Source organism: Chrysemys picta, chromosome 1 (genome assembly GCF_011386835.1).
Source record: "Chrysemys picta bellii isolate R12L10 chromosome 1, ASM1138683v2, whole genome shotgun sequence".
Classification (NCBI taxonomy): domain Eukaryota; kingdom Metazoa; phylum Chordata; order Testudines; family Emydidae; genus Chrysemys; species Chrysemys picta.
The window spans coordinates 217,452,302-217,467,775 of record NC_088791.1 but is presented as its reverse complement, the minus strand read 5'-3'; the positions used below and the strand labels follow the sequence as shown (position 1 = coordinate 217,467,775).

Below are 15,474 nucleotides of genomic sequence, written 5' to 3'. Positions count from 1 at the left end.
CATCCGAAGAAGTGAGGTTTTTACCCACGAAATCTTATGCCCAAATAAATCTGTTAGTCTTTAAGGTGCCACCAGACTCCTTGGGCTCTCCAATGGACACATTAGTGAAGAAGAAGGGCAGGGCAGTGATTCCTTGTCTGTGTGTATCCACTGGCCATTCTTCCCTGTGAAAGGAGACCACACCGATCATGTGGGATTGTACAGTTGGAAGACTGCGGTCGTGAGTACAAAGTGGCTCTGCTGCCACTCTGTGGGCTGACGCTTTGTGCCCCCTCCCTGCCTCGGTTCCTGCAGAGGCCCTCAGCATGCAAACTAGCCATTTGTGCTATGCGCGGGAATAAAGCATTTGGCCCTGTGAATCCGACAGAATAAACTGAGTAAAAGAACTTGTTAAACTGCTCATTATATCTGATTTAATTTCATCAGCTTTGGAAGACAGTGAATCACACCGTGCTTAGGAGCAATGTGTCTCAAAGGCTTATGGCTGTTAGGGTGCAAGATATTTCTCTTTCTCTCTCTGATTAGATTGTCATGAATACTGGTAAATTGCATTGTCTGCAGATTATATTGTGTTCTTTTGGCATAATACTTGGACTGCATTAATTTATTCAAAAGAAGAGTTAAAAAATAAAGGATGGGCTTATATTGTTCCAATGATGCAGCTAATGCAATGCAATAATAAATGCATATAGAAGTAATGTGCCTGAGGATGATTTGGGCACCATGTAAAGGTCACTGTCTTCAGACTCTAATTTCCCAGCAAATGTGACATTTAAATTGTATATCATTAAGATCACAACAAATTTATTTATATCCTCTGTTACTGGGATCATTTTTACACACATCACATGTTTGATATATTATGTGCTATTTGGATCACAGTGCATTTACATCATAATATAATGTCATGTGCCATCACCATGACACTGTGTGCTAGGCACAAATTGTTACTCATTTGCAAGTTGTCTTTGTATGAGCTGTCACAAAGCAACTGGGCAGTGCCAACATTATTGGAGATGTTTTTAAAAGGGTTGGGCAAATAATCCTAACCTAAACCATGAAAAGGGGAAGTCATATTAAGAAATATCTCTCTCTGTGTGTGTGTGTGTGCGCGCGCGCGCGCATGTGCATGCATATATATGAACTGGGCGCGGAACCATTTCTCCAGTGTTAGCTTTAATGTATACAACTCTCATTGGAACGTAGTGTCCAAGAAATGACTTTTCAACACGTATAGGAATTGCAAATTTTTTTTTTTTAACTAATGAGAGGGGTTGAGTTGGGCGTTTAATGAGGCTGCTCATGTAATGTATCTAATTAGTATTTTTTACCATCCTCATATTTGTTTGATTTCAAACCTTGTGTTTTAGCTTTGTAAACTTTAAAGCCATTATTATTCATCTAAGACAAACTGTATTATGGGAGGTGCTTTTTTGGTCCTGTTTAGTGTATATGATTTGATAATTTCAAAGCACACTGGCTGGAAGCAGGTTTAAATATGCTAGAATTATTTGCAGTGGCTTCATTATTCTCGAATTTGGTTATACATATACACATTATTGTATATTTGGGGTTATTTACCGGCTTTATAATGTACCTTATACACTTAGTGCAGCACAAATCCTAAAACAGCTACACAATCACTTTCTGCTACCTTATCTCGTGGTGTAAGAATCAGGAACTGAAGGAATACTAGTTTGCTTCCGAAACTGAAGATAAACTAAAGTTCACTAGGCACTTCTCCAAGTGTTTAGCTCTTCTTGTCTTCTGCTAGGAGACTGGGGAGGATGGAGGAATCAAATGATTTTAATAAAGCCTGCAGAAACATTTGGTTTGTTGTCTTTAAGGACCTGAGACAAAGCCTAATAGATTTATTCCATTGATTTCAATGGGCTCTGGATCAGACACTAAGAGCTTTCCTTTTCCCCACCAAATCATATTTCTTTGTATTAAAATTTCTGCCTACTACACTGACTTCTCTTTTCCCTCGCTTGTTTTTTTTAATCTCTTACTTCTGTTCCTCATTCTCTTTTCTCTGTTCATTTTATCTTTCCCTCAACATCTCTGGTCTGTCTTTGTAATTTTCACTTCTCCTCGCCAACCACTGACCCCACTGAATAGATTCTGCATGATTACACTCCACAAATATGTTGTCATTGATGGACAGGAGCTTCTTGCAGCATAGCTCATGCATGGTACAGTACTCACATGCCTACGTAGTGATTATCATCCAGAGATCTCAAAGCACTCTATAAAGGAGATTAGGTATGAAACCTTGGCCACACTGACATAAATGGGAGTTTTGCCATTTACTTCAATGGGACCAGGATTTCACCCTATGTAACATTGGGGAAATAAGGGATGGGAAAACTGAGGCACAATGAGGTTAATTGGCTTGCCTATGATCATACAGTTAGCCAATGGTAGAGCCAGGCATAAAGGTCAGGTCTTCTGACACCACTGGACCACACTGCATCCACTAATCAGAAGCATATATGAAAACTTCAAAATCTAAAGGTAATCAATTTTGATCTCTAGGACAAGTGGAGGTCAGCTCCAAGCTGTATTTCAGGATGGGGCGTTTGAGTCTTCATAGCTGATGCCTATGATAACATCCTCTTTCAGTGCAGAACTAGGTATGCCTGACAGGCAGATTTCACTGTGAAAGGCTGCTTCTCTGTCTGCTTGCTAATTGTGCTAGAGGTTCCTTTTGCCAGAGGGTCTTGGCTATTTTACTGTAAAGTACAGTATAATGCATGTATAATTAATAGATATTTCATTGGGGCAGATTTTGAAAGCGTTTCATTGTGGACGGGGCACTAAATAAAGCTACTCCTATATGAGGATTGTGTCTTTAAAACCTGGAGTCAGTCAATCTACTGCCAAACAATTATAAAAAGCAGTAGTTGTTGTTCTTCTGGGATGTAGGCATAAACAGTTAACTAGCAAACTCTATTCTTAGAGCTCTGTTGGCATCACCGATGTCCCTGGTGCATAAACAAGGAAAGGATCGATTAGCCATGTTAATGTTAAGCTCCTTTCAAAACTCTGGATCGAAAAATAATGGTTAACATTAAAGTCCTCCCCCCCACCTCACTAAGGTGCTTTGGAGATTGCACAAACCATAAAAGTCAAAATATTAAACAAACAATTGCATCATAAAACTCGGGGTTAGAGGGCTCCAGGAAGTTTGCACCCACACTTAGAGGGAGAGGTTGAGGCAAAGGGCCATATCTGGAAGGGCCACCATTCCACTACTGTGGCCTCTGTAGACCTCAGGAGGGTGTGATGTATGTTTTTTACACACACACACACACACACACACACACACACACACAGAGCAGTAAGGGCCAGATTTTCAAAGGTGTTAGGCGTCTATCTGCATATTAAAGCCCCTATACTATTAAAATCAATTAGGGAATTAGGTGCTTGACATGCTTAGGTGCTTTTGAAAATCTCTCTCGACACCTATCTACTTCTTTAGAAGCCTAAATACTTCTGAAAATCTGGCCCTAATATCTCAACGGGGAAATGCTCAGGAGAGCCAGATCCCTGTCTGTAACAGTTTTAAATGCCAACAGAGCACACTTTAAAAATAATAAATACATGCATAAAAGAGACTTTTACATTCATGAATCTACGAGGCAGTTACACCCAGTGAAAGAAACAAAGGCTCTTTGAAGGGTAAGTGGTGCCACCCTCTCTCATGGTAATTGGTACTGCACTGTGCAGGTAGTTCTGTTGAAGGAAGAAGTGCTATTTGCTCTGAGTGAGGCAGCACCATTTCACTCTACACTAAACCAAGTTTTCACTGCCATAGCCTGGCTTTGGTAAAATCTTATGCAACTAAATTCAGTCCATCTTGGATTTATTTTCATTATTATAGGGTATACAGAGCCTGTTTCTGATTCCTCTTGCTCTAGTTTTACACAGATGTGGTGATTACACCAGCACGAGACTAGAATCAGGCCCATCATCTTTAAAGATAACAGCCAACTTCATTGTTGCTGTCTCTGAGCAGTCATGTTCAGAAAGCTCTGGTTCAGTACACAAGCAGACAATCCGATGTGGGTTGCTTGGACAGTTCAGGTTGCTGCAGGCAGGTGGGTTTACACATAAGCTGGAAGCAGTCTCCCAGTACAGCTGCACATTCCTGACTATCAAAATATCTTGGCTGATGTCAGCCTCCTGCTCCGGTGTTGTGCAAAACAACTCCCTGCAAGATTTTTGGCTTGTTCCATGCATAGTGGGCAAACTTCTCAGCTTGCCAACCTACTGGTTTTGGATTGACTACAGTTGGCTTCTCTACAGTGGCTGTTAGAGAGCTGTCTTGCTGCTACATTAGCTTCTAGGAAATCCGATGTCTGTGTGACTTGTCCATCTTGTTGGCTCTCTTTAGGACTGCCTGACTACTTCTCTGCTATTTGGAGAGTTAGATGGAAAGCTGCCTCTATCACAACTACCTTATCTGTTATTAAAATAAACAAGAGTGCCATTTCAGAACAATTCTGCGCAAGAGGGCACCAAGTACCTTTTTTACTTTATGAATCTGAACACCCAAAGTAAACACAGGCATTTCCCTGTATCTTTTCTGTACAGATAGAGTGAATGGTACAAAATAGTGGACAATGGAAATAAATTCTTGAGGAGTAGAAGGGGCGTCATCCAGGAAGTCAGTATCAAGCTGATGAAAGCTGATGGTGAAGTTGAGTCACCATTAAATATATGAGAATCATAAAATGTCCCATTGGTGAGCAGATTATGAGTACAAGCCATGAGTTATCACTTTTATGTGTCAATCAGAGGACATGCATTTTGATATCTAGTACAATTTGTCTCTTCCTATGACCTAAACAGAGATGCCTTTATCCTGAATCATTAATTAATTCTACTTGATTGGGGCAAAAACCAGTCCAGAATTTTCTTCCCAAGGCTTCATTCTGGTGACTATTCTCCTCACCCATCCCCCTTTGGAGTATTCCTTGGATATTTCTTTAGACTCAACAATACTTAATGTGGATCTTGGATGAATGCATATGATATTCTAACTTCAGCACTGACAGGACTGAAATACAAGTTTGAAAACACAAGAGGAAAGACTTTTCACTCTAGTGTAAGGAGGATTGGTCATATTATTCCTGCCTCAAGAATAGAGCTGGGTTTCAGAAAAATTTGCAATATAATTTTAGAATTTCAAATATTTCATTTAGAATTTTATTTTATGGGTTTTTATCATTTTACTATTTTATTTTTACATTATCACATGACCTGTGAGTCGTAGTGATAGTGCTACATAATATGACACACACAGTCTCAAGCTGTTTTATTACAACACAAACAGGACACACTTGATCTAGAAAAGATAAGATGTTTCAATCTGTACTAAGTAGAAGCTGCCCTTAATTTTTTAAAAATAAAAATAATAGAGTATTGAACTAATTATGTCATAATAGCATCTGAGGAGTAGTCATGAATATAATGCACTATTATAAAAATGAAAAAAAACATAAAATAAAATGCAAAATAATTTCAAAATGCCAAAATGAGATTCCAAAATCTAAAACACAATTCCAAAATGAAATGTTACTGAAACTGAAATATTGCAGAAATTGCAGGTCACAGGACATTTAGAAAATATTTTGTTTTATTCTGAATTGGACATTTTGAAATTTCCCTTGGGCTGGAAAGTCTGAGTTTCGATCGGCTCTGCTCAAAAGCTAGAACCCGTAGAGAAAATTTCCAGTGGCCAGAGGACCTTGGCATTCACCTTCACCCATCTTAAATTCAAGGGAGAATTTAACTTCTCCTCCATGGGTGGGTGAACAGCATTTCCTGAAAAAAAAAAAGTAAACTTCTGGAGGTAACGAATGTTCTCCGAAAGAGGCTCAGGGGCTTTCATCAAAATTACCAATCAGCTCAAATTCGAAGAGATTCTCTCCTCCTCATTGCTTCTTCATCTCGTTCAGATAGAGGCCTGCTGAAAGAGTCTCAGACACAATCCTATTTTGTCAGATTTCCATCCTCCCAAAAAACGGACCTTTTCAAATGTTAATATGGAAGATAAGTGATGTGTATGAGTCTCTATTTGAGATTTTACAGCTGGCTGCATTGCAATAAGAATAGCAATCGACTGTCCATGTAAAGTTATGTGGGAGCTGGGGTGTGTGTGGAAACAATATTTTTTTTGCAAATGATGCCCCATACTTCAAGCAGCTGTAGCCTAATAACTTTGCAAGTTAACTCCTTTTAGACCATCACAATTGCTGAAGGAGAAAATGTTGCAGCTTAACAGAGATTGGTAACGCTGTCTGATCCCTAGCCTAGTGCTGTCCTAAAGCCCCATCCTTTGCTCAAGTGAGTAACTGTTAGCTGACAGGGCCAGTATAAGGCATCAACCACACTGGCGACCATCTTGAAGTAAATATTTAGGGGAGGCTCCATTCTGGGCACCCCATGCCTGCCATCTAATGGCTGGACAGTTTCAGGGGCCTTACTGTTTTAGGAGCACCCTCTGCACTGCAGGGCAGTGGCCTAGACTGTCAAAATACCTGGCAGTGGCTCTACACATAACTACTTACTTGACTTCAATTGTCTGCACTAGGACAACTCCCATGAGTAAGGTCACTCACATGGGGAAGAATGGGAGTGTCTCAAGATTGGACCCATAATGAAACATCAGTGCAGTTTGTTGGGGAGACAACATAGCATACTTCTCCTGGTTTCATGGAAAAAGAGCCTGAAAGTTTCCACTGCTCATTAAATGACTGATCCAAAACCTACTATAGTTAACAGGAAGACTTCCATTGACTTCAGTGGGCTTTGGAACAGGTCATACAAATCTGGGAATCCCTGGGTGTGATCCCATAGCCATTCCCCATGCTGAACTCCCACTGAAACCAGGGGGTATTCTGGGTGCCTTTGAGCCCGTTATAATATTAGGTGGGCTCAGATTGTGAGCTTTGCTTCTGCCTGACGTCAATTCAGTAGTGCATGCTACAAGAAAGCCAATAATTCTGGCTAAAGCATATTTTTAAAAAATGCTTAAAGCAACACTAATGCATTATTCATTACTTACTGGGGCAGGAAGAGCAGAGATAGACATTTGGGCCTTGGGTCTTTCCTGAGCGGTACAGTATACTGACTTGGCGTGCTTATGGCATTATAATAGATTTTTCATTACTAAGATTATTTAAAAGACATCCCTATGATCAAAGGAAGAGAAAAGTGTATGAGTGTTGCTGGAGAACTACATTAAGTTTACCTTTGCTTTTTTACTCTTATACTAGCTAGAGATGTTTCTGGTGCTACATCAGTTTTCTCTAGAGATAAAATATGCACTTTTCCCTTTTAGAATAGTAAATATTTGGGGAACTTATGGAGTGGTTAGTGCAAAATGCCATCTTCTCAGCAGCTAGCCCAATGCCCTAGGACTTGCTCCTGAAGGTGCCATAATGAGCAAGGATCTTACCACCTTTCAAACAAAATGCAAAATTCGCTTATTTAACTTTCCCAAAATAAAAAAAAAATATGAGGGGGAGAGAAACTTAAGATACATAAAGAACTTGTAATAAATAAATGAAAACCCTCGTAAGCCACTCAAGTTCCATTGTGATAAACACAATGTAAAAACCTAGATAGAATACATTTATAATGATTGCTATAGTGAGACGTAATCTCAAAACAGTCAGAGATACCAGGTTCTTCCTGTATCAAAGGGGTAGCCGTGTTAGTTTGGATCTGTAAAAGCAGCAAAGAGTCCTATGGCACCTTATAGACTAACAGGCGTATAGGAGCATGAGCTTTCGTGGGTGAATCCGAAGAAGTGGGTATTCACCCACAAAAGCTATTTTAGAATTTGAACCTTTTTGTTCTATGATACTTTATCATATCTCAGCAGTTATACGAGTTGTAGTGGCATAACACCCAAGCCTTGCCCATACCACAGAGGACATAATGTTAGACAATTTCCTCTGCTGTTGTTGGTCAAAAGAAACCTGAAACTCCACCAAGCCTGGTTTGCTGTATGGAGAAGGCCTGTTGGACCCAGGACTAGCATGACTGAATTTTAGTTACAGTTCCTCAAGGTAGGTTCTGCCTAATTTGTTTTGAGTCTGATACTTCGTGATTTTTAGCTGTGACTATACATTAGTTTGCACTTAGATGACTATCTTCTTTAAGATATTACCAATATCCACTGCTGATATGGCATGGAAGCCACTTATTCAGTTTGCTGAACAACAAAACAAAGAAGTAATCACACTGAGATGTAAAAAAGCAACAAGGGTATGTGGTATAGTTTTATCCACAACTTTGTTATAAACCTCCCTATATTTATCCTTTTATAATACAGATATACACACTCACAAACACACACGAATGCACCTGGTTTATTGGTGATTTTCTTCATAACCTTAGATAATGGCTGTAACTCAGGATATAACATGATTTCTATAAATAAGAGTTTTATTAAAAGAATAATAATTGGGAGGGGAAAGAGTTATTTGAAGTCCCTATTCTTGATATAATTTATATTTTCCTCTCTTTGATCCCAGAAAGTCTGAAACACTGACACCACAACTCTATATTATGGGTCTCAGTAACAGAATAGTTTTTAAAAATGTAAAATTCTGTCAGTAAACCAATAATATACTGTGACTTGAAGCACCACCCATTAATGTGATCTCTTTTTTTAAAAAAAGTTTAAAATAACTCAGTAATGTGAGCTAGGTTATAACTACATTAAGATGAACATTTCATGTCAAACATCACATGACATTATGGTGACATCACAAACCACTAAACAATGCCATTGTCATTTATTATTATGTTACTAAAACCTCTTGATATATTTAGCAAGTCGTAACACGAGAGGCTACATAAATCCATTGTTGAATTACGGTGATGAAATAAACCATGCAACTCAAATGGATTATGACCACACGAAAACTCAAATAATAGTAATGTAGTGTTATAAACTCTTTTATTCATTACTCTTTTGTATAATATACAATGCCTTAAACAATTTTTAAAGATGCCTGAGTCTTCTTGCAGTCCATTCCTTATTGGTTCAAAAGCTGAAAATTACTTCTATCACTACAAATCTTGCATCTGTTCAGAATTTCTGTGTTATATGCTCTCACCCATTTGCTGTGTTCTGGAGAGTTTAGAACAAATGATATGCACACATTGATACAATGAGCTGTGTGAGGTTTGTAATCCAGTGTTGATTATAATTCATGAATCCAATTTAAAACTTCTAATCCATCTTGGATTGCTGCATTAAGAACAAAATGTGACAGCATTTCTTTCAATACATATAGCATTGATGTGATCAAAGTGCGTCTATGCAATCAAGAGTAAAGCAAAGATGTGTGATCCAATTGGATTACTCATGGTGCTTTGTAATAGGAAATAATAGAACCTTGTTAGGATTACCACTAAAAATAATCCATAAAATGGCTATAGTACCTATATACAAAATGATCCTGACCACTTTAAAACAAGTACAGATTAAAGTTCTGATTCTGTGTTGGAATCCACTAGTGCACACCCTGTGTCCATGCAGTGAGTCCTGATACTTATTGGGGGCCCACTAGACAAATGCTGTCTTTTAATTTTGCCACCAAAAGATGTACAAATTCCCTAAAGATGCACAAGCAGTACTAGGGCTCCATTATGCTAACATTTATGCCTGTAAATCACAAAATTACTCTTGTATGTAAGTGTTTACAGATTCGGGCCCCTTAATTTGCATCCTTATTTTAGCTGCCCTAAGTATAGCAACCCAAGCAAATTGTTCCTAGCAGAAACAGGATTCTATTCTAGCAGTGTTTATGTTATTAAGATCAGTACTTTTAGGAAATACCATTGGGATAGATAGATGAGGTAGACATGCTGATGCACACCCATGGAGCTGTATAAATTAATAAATAATAATTGCTCTCTTACTAACACGGTGAAGTGCCTGAGGCAGTGCTATCTCACCTTCCTCAAGAGACATGCAGCAAAATGATATAATGCTTACCAACTTGTTTAGTGACATTGACCATGGCAGGACTATGAGAGCATCAGTGTGAGACATGAGAAGAGGGCAATCAGCCATCATTGACATGGGGATTTTTAATTGATTTTAAATTAAGGTCACTGTCCCCAGGCCACTGCTAGATTCGATTATTTCTGGCATATTTCTGCGCATATATTTCTGATAGAAATATATGCGCAGCACCATCTTTACCGACTTGGGGGTCATGAGGATTTTTGTAGTCGTCTGTGACCCAGTAAACTTTCATAATGTGCAGTACACCTACAGCTAATATTGCTACTATACCATTGACAATAGTTAACATCTTGTTTAACCATTCAATTTATTCTCTTTTAATATTAGGTTGTATTGTTACAGTTTGTAACATCACCACAAACTTCATTGCTTTCCATTCCAATTGTCTGAATAGAATATAACAATCTTCCATTACAAGGCAGGCTGTGTCCTTATGTATGTTACACTGTGAAATACAATGTAATGTCCTCTCCAATTGTCCATTGAATGGTTGTAATTTCTTCTAGGGGTCTCCTTTAAAGTCAAGTTCATAGTTTTAAAATATTTGGAGGAGGGAAGAAAAAAGAGACCGTCTCAAGCCTCTGTAATCTACCTAAGAACTATAGATGCTAGCTGTTATATTAACACCTTTTATATATTCCTTGATTCCACAGCCGTGGAATTTGCTGTGAAATCCACCCCTTGCCAAAGAATTGTGCTCCAGAATGTACGTATTATTTATTTTTAAAATCATGGTTCTCATACAGCCTTCGTGCCTGTAAAGAAAATCTTGGAACTATGAACTCAGTGTATGTTGATGAAATGTTGGCTATCTACGAGTGCTGACAATCCTGAAACAATAGCTTTCCCACTCATCTCAATGGGGCGTTGATTCTGAAATCTAAATATTACAGTTTAAATGAATATCTGTTCTATTGCTGGTCATTTTACTGAGAGCATCCAGGTACTGTTCCCATCCCGTAGCCCTAAACTGTCTTCTCTGGAGCCAAAAGTCCCAACTGTCCTCTACTCATCTACAAGACCCTTCTACTTCCCCTCACAGCTTCTATAATCCAGTTATGCATTTCCAATATGTAATTTTGCATAATACTAAAAATTAAAAAGTTGAGGACAACACACAGTTAAATGCAATATCACATTAAATCACAGAGGCTCCTTCACTGAGTGTATTATTTATATTCATATTTAATTGACCAAAACCCACCATTTTAAAATTTAAATGAAGCTACTATTCAACTCAGGTCCATCCGTGTGCTGTTGCATCCAGACACCACGTCACAGAATTTAGGTCAGCTTACTATAGTGTACACAAAGCCTTGACTGTGGTAGTTGGTGCCTTTGAAAAAAGTTAAGACAAAATGGGTAAAGCAAAGGAAAGATTAGAAAAGCTGAAGCGAAAGGAATTAGTTACATTTATTCATATGCTCAAGGAAATTAGGCTATACAATACTGAAAGGTTTTATGGTGTCTAGTATTTCTTTCCATATCAACAAGTTCATTCATACTTTATTTATAATGATCTCCATCTCAGTAGAATACTTTTCTCTGGTATGAGACATGATCAAGGAACTAGGATTTTCTCATCTAGGTTTGATAAATCTACCAGGTCTACTTGTTCATGGGTTCTCCATCTGGGGGTGGTGACCCCTCTGCCCTTCCTATATTGCTAACAGGGAAGGGGGTCTCCCCTACATCTACGTAGTTGCAGTTTGGAAAAATCCAAGAACCTCAGGATACTTGGTAACATGTCAATAGGTTTACTAGCAGGTAGGTTTGACCTAGATTCCTAAGGGGGAGTGGAGAAACATTTCAAACAAAACTGCACAAAGGACTAGAAGATAGACTATAGGGGAGACTCCTGCACTATTTGGGAGATGGATCAGATGACCTAGTAAGTCTTTTCCCCCTCATTAGTTCCAATGATGCTGTGATAAAAGGGAGTGTGTCTCCTTTAGCATTTCTAAACCCATAATTTATTTGATCTGGGTCCAATCAAAGATTTTGAAATGACATCATAAACTACAACTCCAAATTTGGAATAGCTTGTTAGTATCACCTTAAACCCAGATGGAAATGCAATCATTTATATAATGTGCATTTAAAAGCATATATTATATAATATTAGACATGGATTTAGTTTAATGCTCAGAACCATCCAATAAGCTGCTAGTGCCACTAACAGCAATGTAAAGTATCTGAAAACACTTTAAAAATGGGGTTACAAGGTAACAGCTGGGCTGGGGGAAGTTCTGGGGAGGAGGAATTGCAGGGGCAAATGGGGGTGCAAAATAAACACCACAGCAAGGAACCAAAGTAAAAAAAAAAGTAGGAGAGGGTGCACTGTAGAAGCAGGGGAGCATGGTCAAATATGGGACAGAGGAAAAACAGAGGGAGCACAAAGTGGAGGGGTATAGGCCAAAACACTCCTGTTAGAAGGGGAGAGGTCCCATTGCCTCCGCCTTCTCTAGCTGTTTATGAGGTTGTCAGGATTGTATTGTAAACCTTAGGGTTAAAAATCCTATGACCCTTTACAAGGTGCACAGTGGGTTTATTTGGTTGCTGACTATGGGCCACCTCTTACAACAGGATCAGTGAGGGCAGCAGACCCCAACTGACGCCACTGGTGCACCGCGAAGAAGCCGGGGTCCCCCCATGCAGATCCAGTTGCAGAAGGGGGCCCTACACCTACATAGCAAGATCTAAAGAGACGCACCGATGGGGGTGCGGAGCAAGGGGTCGGGAACTGAGCGAACAGTAACGCCCCAGCTTCCGCATGGGATCCTGGTTTCGGTCTGTTCCCCCACCTCCCCATTTGCTAGTTTCCCCAACACTCCTGTCTTTCCCCAGCACCCCAGTTTCCCCCACACCCGCTGATTATCGGCACCCCCCTTTCCCTCACGCCCTGTTCAGTCCGCCTGCTCCCCGTTTTCCACCTGCTCCCATCACCCTCCGACTCCCGCCCCCGCATTTCGCCCTGCACACGGGGCCGCACTGGGGCCCTTCTCAGCTGCCCCCCGGGAGCAGAGGCTCTGCCCGCGCCCCAGCTGCAAGCGAAGAAGGAGCAGGGGCGGCAGGAGCCTCACTGCGGCTCGGGCGCATCCTCCTCCCCGCGTCAGGCATGCGCCGTGGCGGGCGAGCGAGCGATTTTGGAAGGGGAGGGAGACGTGACACTCCCCGGCATGTGCACCCGGGGGGCGGGGACACCTCCACCCACTGCCCCCAGCCTCGCGTGGGGAGGGGCGGGGGAGCGAGAGACGCGGCTCCCCAGCCAGCAGCAAGGACAGGGAGGGCGGGCAGCACCGCGGCACGTACAGTGGCTCGGCCACGCCAGTCGGGCGGCGGCGGCTGAGGCTGACAGCGACGCAGGATCCCCCCCCCCCGGCCCCCCTCAGTCGGGCCAGAGCAGGCGCAGCCTTCTCCGCCCCCCCGGTCCAGCGGCGGCGTGACACCGGCCGCGCTCCATGGAGCCCAGCTAGGGGCTTCTGCCCGCAGCCGCCGGGAGAGCCGGAGGTGAGTCGCGCCGCTGGGCGTACCAGAGGGCGCAGCCCCGTGGGGAGAGCGGTGGGTGCGCAGGGACCCTGCCTGCCAGCGCGGAGGAGGAGGGGGGGGGGTGTTGCTGAAGGGTGACTCCCCCCCCGCCCCAGGATGTATCAGGCTAATAGCAGGAGGGGGCGAGTCCGCACGGTCATTATTGGGAAGGTGACATCAGTGGTGGGAGGCAGGGTGCAGCCGGCTGACAGGTCGCTGGAGCCGCCTGGGGAGGAGAAAGCTGGCGGCTTGCAAAGCCAGCGGCGGGGCTGGACGGGCTGCCCCCTGCACGGGCAGCAGCCGGCACCGAGAGGCTGCTTTGCAGGGTTTGCCACAGACAAGGAGGAAAGGGGGGGTTGGCTATGCAACGGGGGGAGGGGGGATCGGAAAGCAAAGTGGGGGTTTTGGGGTGGTCAGGGGTGATTGGCGCAGCCGGGCGGTGCGAAGGGAACGGGATTGGTGCTGGAGGAAGGAGGCTGTTTGCGCTGCTGTTCGTGCTGATTTGCATCCATCGGAACAATGCTAAAACTGCCTTTTGGTAGGTGATGGGAGGGATTGTTTGTTGGGGGCATCCGTCTCCTCTTAGATTTGTGGCTGGGAGAATGAATTGCGGTTTTTTGAAAAGCGATGTCTGCTCCCTGCGGCTCCAATGAGCAGGGTTTGTTGTGAACTTGTATTTTCAAGGATTTTGTAAAATACCTCCCCGCACCCTAACTACGTGCGCGCTATAGCAGTCAGAATTGCCTCTAGGATATGCTCTTCTGGAGCCTTATAATAAACATTCTGAGGTTCTGGGAAATGGTCAAACAGGGAAGATATGAAGTCCCCAGGTATAAAGCAAACACACAGAGAATTGTGGTATTATTTATCTTGTCTTAGCTACATTTCTAGCCGCAACTCTTTTCAGTAGTATTGGCTAATACAAACAAATCCTGCATCTGATGTGGCTTTTCAGGCTGAAAGAGTTGATTTCATATACATTTGTTGTAAACCATGACTGTTGTGTCACATCGCACTGAATGCGGTCTGAATGTTTAGTGAAATGAAATCCCACCACAGTTGCTGTTTAGGGTTAGAAATGTTGCCAAACAGCTGCTGCTTTGTGTTTCAATTGTAGAGGTCCCAGGAGTGGATTTTGGACACAGTAAGAGAGAGATGGTGTGTAAACATTGACGGAAGAAGGGGAAAAGCATATACATGTACACAGAGTGTTTCTTTATAAAACTTTTTAAAATAATTATTGGGGATCTGGAATGGGGAGCTTTGCATGTGTGCGAGAGACACATAATTTAGATACGGTGGTCCGATTTTTACAATAAACAAACACTTCCCAGTTATCAGTGGTTCAAATACTTGCATCAGTGAAGTAAATGAAAGCTAGAGAGAAATTAAAAAAATATTGTATATATTTAAAGGTTGACAGCAATGTGTTATGTAGATATTTTTCATAGTCAGTAGTGAAACACTTGGAAGATTTATGGTTCAAAAGTTGCATCACTTCCTTTTTCATTGTTCAGATTCATAGAGAAGGTTGCCAGGAAGATAAATTGTCACCTGTGTTCTTTGTTATATACAGTAGATAGAGTTAATTGTTTCTTCTGGACTAGGTAATTATGGGTTATGTGCCACTGGTGTCAGAGTAGTGAGTTTTGGATGCACATCATCTTGGATTTGTAAGAATATGTAAATGTTTTACTAAAGAAGTTTTATATGAACCAAATGGTATTGTGCAGAGTCTGAGTATTCAGTGATGGAGATAAACAGATAATATCTTTTCTTAAAAGGCTGGTTTTGCTTGGTTCTTTTTGCAGTCGTTTATATTAGTTTTCTCTGGGGTTATTCTCAGTCTGAATAATTTTTGTAGAAGAAAATCTTACTTAAAATACAAG

General features: G+C 41.4%; 1 protein-coding gene across 2 annotated transcripts in view; it reads left to right on the top strand.

The window, feature by feature from the left end:
• The first annotated feature begins 13,183 nt into the window (after nt 1–13,183).
• Nucleotides 13,184–15,474, top strand: part of RAI2 (retinoic acid induced 2) — a 67,912-nt gene continuing 65,621 nt past the window's right edge. The window contains exon 1 of one of the 2 annotated variants that reach the window (XM_005281589.4): nt 13,184–13,567. The gene's annotated coding sequence lies outside the window, so the exon portion shown is untranslated. Of the gene's footprint in view, nt 13,568–13,740; nt 14,124–15,474 lie in introns of those variants that run through there. The other variant, XM_005281590.5, reaches the window with a different exon arrangement.